This window comes from Euprymna scolopes, chromosome 3 (assembly GCF_053919585.1).
Source record: "Euprymna scolopes isolate OS-2025 chromosome 3, ASM5391958v1, whole genome shotgun sequence".
Lineage (NCBI taxonomy): Eukaryota > Metazoa > Mollusca > Cephalopoda > Sepiida > Sepiolidae > Euprymna > Euprymna scolopes.
The window spans coordinates 194,837,825-194,843,824 of record NC_136484.1 but is presented as its reverse complement, the minus strand read 5'-3'; positions in this window follow the sequence as shown (position 1 = coordinate 194,843,824).

Here is a 6,000-nt window from a genome sequence, read left to right as displayed (position 1 = left end):
CTCCGTGCCTAGGTTCTAATCCAGGTATTTCTGCGACCCCGCATGGTTAGTGTTAATGGGTTTACTTACAGAAGGGACTATGTGAAGGTTGCCAACATCTCTAAGTAAAAGTGTTTCTATGGAACAAACTGGATTCGAACTTGGCACACACAGGTTGCCAGTCTGCATCATTGCATCATCACTTAGCCATCATCATATCCAGGTGATGGTGAGTGGCCATTTACAATTGCTAAATTCACCTTGGTACTCGTTTCTATGGATCTATAAAGGTTGGATCTACTATAGACTAATACCAACTCTTATCATATTATTTATACCAATGAAAACATTGCACAAAAAAAAAAAATTTTTTTTCTTACACAAACAAAGCAAATTGCCACTGAGCTGTAAGATACTATTGTAAATTAGGGACCATGACTACAGAGACACTCTAATAAGGAAGTTGATCAGCAAGATGTCTGTTCACAATTCACTTAAATTTCTACATGTCGGTATAGTGGAGGAAACAGGGTTCAGGGAGGGAATTCAAAAGTCTAAGAGTTCAAAGGAAAAAACTTTTAGAGAGCCTCTACAATGAAGGCGTGGAATTTTGCTATTTGTTAGGGGTATTGGTGTGGGACCGTTACCTACCCATTAACAGACTCTTCCAAATATTATATTAATCGAGAGTCAAGTACTCTCGTGGATATAGGATTCTACCAATATCTGACTGACAAGTAAGCTTAGCTTACATCACCACTTTTCTCTGTATCTTGTTCCATTTTTCAATATATCTTCAAAACCTATCCCGTGTTTCCAGTTATCTTTCGTGGTTCCAATCTGGGTTCACATCAGGTATTTACATTGAGAAGGTAGTGCTACGAGTTTGGTAGACCACATTCCATTGTTGTACTTGTAAAACAAACACAGGGATGCAAAGTTGTGGCGATGGGACAGGGGTTGGAGCTTGTTTGACAGAGTGGGACTCATTAGATTGTCAACTTTTTTGGATCCTATCTAATAGAGTGAGAGACTAGTGTTTGATGTACCAACCCAGATGTAGCAACTGTCGTGACTCGGTCTTTCTTTATCGCCCTCGCACTTCCCTTTCTTTGGAGGAGACAACTTGTGAACCTTCACTGCTAACATTGAGAACTGGCCTTTCTCGCTTTTTTATGGGTTGACAGCCTCGAGGGTGTAACTGCTATTCGCCTCCACCTTTCTGTCCTCGACGTCAGATCTCCGCTGTAAGTTTTATCCTTTATTTTGTTTCTACATTAGGACTTTGATTAATTCTCAATTTCTATTTCATTAGTATTTTGGACTTATTCATTTTCGACATATTTTAAGCACTTTCTGCTTCCCCCTTCCACACTGAACTAACTTCACACTAATTCTACTTTATTCTTTCTTTCTGTTTTTCAGTTTTTACCTTCTTCATTGTTAATAAACCTGTTGATTCAACAACAAAATGTCTTCAGAGTTTTAATTTTGGAGAAGTGTTTATACTTTCCATCGTAAGATTTAAAACACTCTAAACAATGGAGCACGTGGTCTTTACGGGAGGGAACAGCAACACTATTTTATGTATGGGTGAATGGTGGCTTGTTTTATTTAATAATACATTTTCTCCTCCAAGAATGTACTCATTATATCTACCAAGTTGATTTTAAATATAGCATAAATAGATTCAACAATTCTATTCTCTTTAACCCCCCCTACTTCTCTATTTCTCTTGTTCCTTAAAACGTCACTATTCCAACTTTGGAACCATATCACGGTTTCAACAGTTAATTTAACAAATCTTTGAATGCTGAAGTGTATTTAAATCTAAAACTATCTTTAATAGTTTGCATTGAAGACGGAAGCTTTTAGCAGAGAAGTTGTTGCAATTTTTATTTAATTTTTATTATTTGTTATTTTTTTATCAGATGCAAATGTTAATGTTTGCTATATTTATTTCAATTTTTAATTTGTATTTTTTATTTGATTGTTTTATTTAATAATAGATTTTCTCATCCATGAATGAACTCGTTATATCTGCCAAGTTGATTTTAAATATAGCATAAACAGATTCGACAATTCTACTTATTTCCAGTTAGTGAGAGGGGAATCTATCACCATACTTTCCTATAAACACATTAATTGGACTTGTATTAAGTACAATACTTAATGTTGTCATAATTTTTTTTTTATGGAGAGTAGACAATGCATTACTCTCATTTCTCCTTATTTGTCCCTCAGTCCTCATTTTTAATGACTGATTTTTCTGACAAAGGGAGAAGAAAAAGCTGTATTCTAGGTTGACAGTATTTTGTGGGAAACATCACCAGAGATGTAAGAAATTTTCTGTTTCTATGTCTATCCTTGTGGCCATGTCACTAGTAAGGGTGCTGGAGGTAAACGTTTTATCTGGGCTGATGTTATCTATCTGATAGTCAGGGACCTGAACCTTGGATTAACCACAAAGGAGGCTGTTCTATCAGCAGGTGCAAAGTACTGGGGCTGCTGTATTGCCATTTGGTGAATGGATTCTGAACCATGTAGTAGCTTCAGGTGGGGCTTTCGATGCCATATAAGTGGACAAGCTTTACCTTTTCATGTACTACAAAAAAATATATTTCTTCGTTTCTTTTTTCTCTTACTTTCCCTCTCTGCCCTGCTCTAAGCAAGTCTGTCAACCTATTCCACAAATCTCAAAACTTCGTCATGAAAAGTTTCAAGAAAAAATACACGATTAAACCCGGTTCTCCAACTTCCAACGTAGACCCCCATTACCGTATCTCCTTCTCCAACATCAGAAGTCTACGTTCTAACCTTCCAGAGGTTGAAACACAATTACAGGAGACTAAACCAGACCTATTATTCCTAAGTGAAACTGGCATTAGTCCGACTATTTCCCTAGATGAGTTCGTAATTAAAGGATACTCTAACTTAACTTTCAAATCTTATTCCCAAGATCACCATGGGCAGGGAATATGTGCCTACATAAAAGATGGCTTTCCATGTGGTATGGACATCTCCAGAGAAGATCCTAAATTACCCTATATGTGCTTCTGGGTTGCACTTGCTCACACTACTGCGTTCATATTTGCTCTCTATCGTCCCCACAACAGCAAAGTTATTATCGTGAAAAGCATATCTGACCACATCCTGTCTGCTCATCCTTCGGCTAACATTCATGTATGTGGAGACTTCAATGTTCACAATGTGGAATTGTTAATCCACTCAAACAAGACCGATGATGAGGGGAGGTTCTGTCATGATTTCTCCATTGCTTATGACCTCACTCAGATTATTTGCAAACCCATTTGTGTGTCTGACTCTGATGGCCAGTATGCAAGTCTCCTAGACCTTTTTCTCACAAATTGCCCTAAGCTATTTTCATCTTTTGTCCTGTCTCCACTGGGATCCTCCGACCACTCTGTTGTATCAGTTAAAATAAAAACGAAATCCAATCTCAGTCGACAACAGATGGATCAGTTGCGTGGCCCAATTCTTGAGTTTAAAAATGATCCTTTTAAATAACACTAAAGATCCAAGCCCAGATAATTCTCTGGAGAGAATTAATTTCATGGAGAAAATCCTATAATGATGCCAAAAACTTGAAGAAAAGAATGGTTAAGTAGACATAACAGACCTGCCATCAGTAACTTTGGATTATTAGTGTTTATGCATTTATCTTGAAGTTGATCTTTGACTAGAATGCTTAAGCAGCAAAGCAAAGTTGTTAGGAAGTAAATCAAAGATAAGAAAGAAAAGTGTTAAATCATGTTGTAGACATGTTTACCGAAACTGAGGGTCAGCTGATCGGATATGCGTGTGAGTCACGTGATCAGGTTAGCTGGAGTTGGTGAGTTTGGATTTGGATGTAGACAAGAGCAGATGGCTTAACGGGTCGTCCCTTCCCCTTCACTGGGGGATGGGGGACGAGCTGATGTGTGTGAAAATATGACCTTAACCATGCAAGCAAAGATTCACTTTCCATTCTTCTGCGATCGATCTGGAAGGTGAATAAAGTCTATATAAAACCAATTCATCGTCATAGAGTGAATGAATATTCGTCCAAAACACTCTCCTCTCCAAGAACAAGATGAATTCCAGGTGGGAGATTAACGATGCATGAAGAAGGTATGTCCAAAATACATGTACCACACACACACACACAAAAGCATATGAACAATTAGATATGAACATATAACAAATAGACAGAACATTTAGATGATCACACACACACACACAACCACCTTTTATGATATAGCAATACAACAAAGTGATCACTCCAACATGGAAGATGCTCATCAAGATTTGTAATATTCTTGTCTTCTTGATTAAATGGTTGCATAATTCATCATAAAATACTGTACAGTTTTCTTATATTATCTACTGACAAAGCTTTTTTCAGCAATTTTCTAACAGTAAATGTTGTAATCAGCTCTCGCACAGCCAATGGTTTCATGGCACAGTTGACAGAAGTCATTAGAGCTGGAATATAAGAGATGGGGGATGATGGTCCGCAAATGAATCAAAATATTAACAAATAAGTTTCATTTTGCAGATGATAGAATACATTTATTTATTGTATAGGAAAAAATATAAGCCAAGCGGATTAATATATATAAAGTCATTAATTTTTTAAAAAATTAATATTATATGAAAATCCGATAGCAAAAAAAGTGTTACTTCCATTAACCATTATAGCGCCGTTGAGCATCCATAGAATTGACACAGAAAATAATGTACACACCAAATGATGACGTTTAAAAGGTTGCCGTTTCTACATATCTTTGGCGGTGCCTACAGAAACACAAGAAAAAGTCAATACTTTTTTGGTACTTGTTGGGATAGTCAGCATATTGATTTTTTAATGTGTCCTTTTAAGCAAGGACAGTTTTGCTTGATTTTCATGTTGAAAATAGTAATATATCCAAAAATTACATTGAGTAGAAAATTATTTGTGGTACTTCTTGGGCATTGAGTTCCATGGCGACCAGCATATTTATTTGGTGGTCGCTCCCTTAGAAAGGGCTAGCGCATGCGCACGTAACATTTTATATTTAATTTACTTACGTTGACTTGATGACTAAACCATTTGATGATAGTTTCTCACTTTTACAAACATTTTTAATTTACATGCGCAGATAACTTTTTGGTAAATATTTACATTCAACCCTTATCCCCGAGTGGCTTCCGGGCCTTGATAAGTGGTGACCTCCATGTAAAAAAAAAAAAAATATCGAGCTAATTTTGTTCAGTTTGCAAGCTGAATCATACAGTCTGATATCTAATCTTTGACACGTCTTTTGGTGGTGCTAAATGTTTGATGTGTTACTTCGTTGACATTGTTTTTGAAGAATTGCCACAGGTTCTTAACAATTGTGTCAGTTAATTAAAGTGATTTAAGACTGTTGAAATTGTTGGATAGATAGATTCAAAAGGAGTTCTGAATAGCTTCACATTTGTGATACATCATATTTCAGCAGCAAATGAGTCTTCTTATTTGCCTTTAACTATAGATATAGTTTTGCATGGACCATAACATGACCGGAGCCATTGTCATTGCCAGTTTCTGCCCTGCAATATGCACGACAGCAATACTTGATGAAAATGTAGTCAATTTGGTTCTGAGTAACACCATTATTGGGAGTACCAAGTTACAAGATGGTGTTTGGAATGTTGAAATTAATATTCTTTTTCCCTTTCTTTCACCTTTTAGAGACCTTTATTTCTTACAAAAGAAATCTGAAGGAAATATATCGATAAGTCAACAAGTCAAAGAGTGTACAAAAAAAAAACAGATTCAATTATGTACTGAAATTAAAATTTCGGCAGTAGCTCACGCAGTGTCAACAGGAGTGGAGATAACAATGACTCATTTGGGTGAAGGGGGTCCCTTAGTACACCCTGAATAGCAGTTGACTGCAACATAACCCCATACATCACCTAGCATAAGCAAAACAAGACATAAGACATCCTCCCACCACTGCTTATAGAGGAAAGGAAAAAAAATTTCCAAAGGGA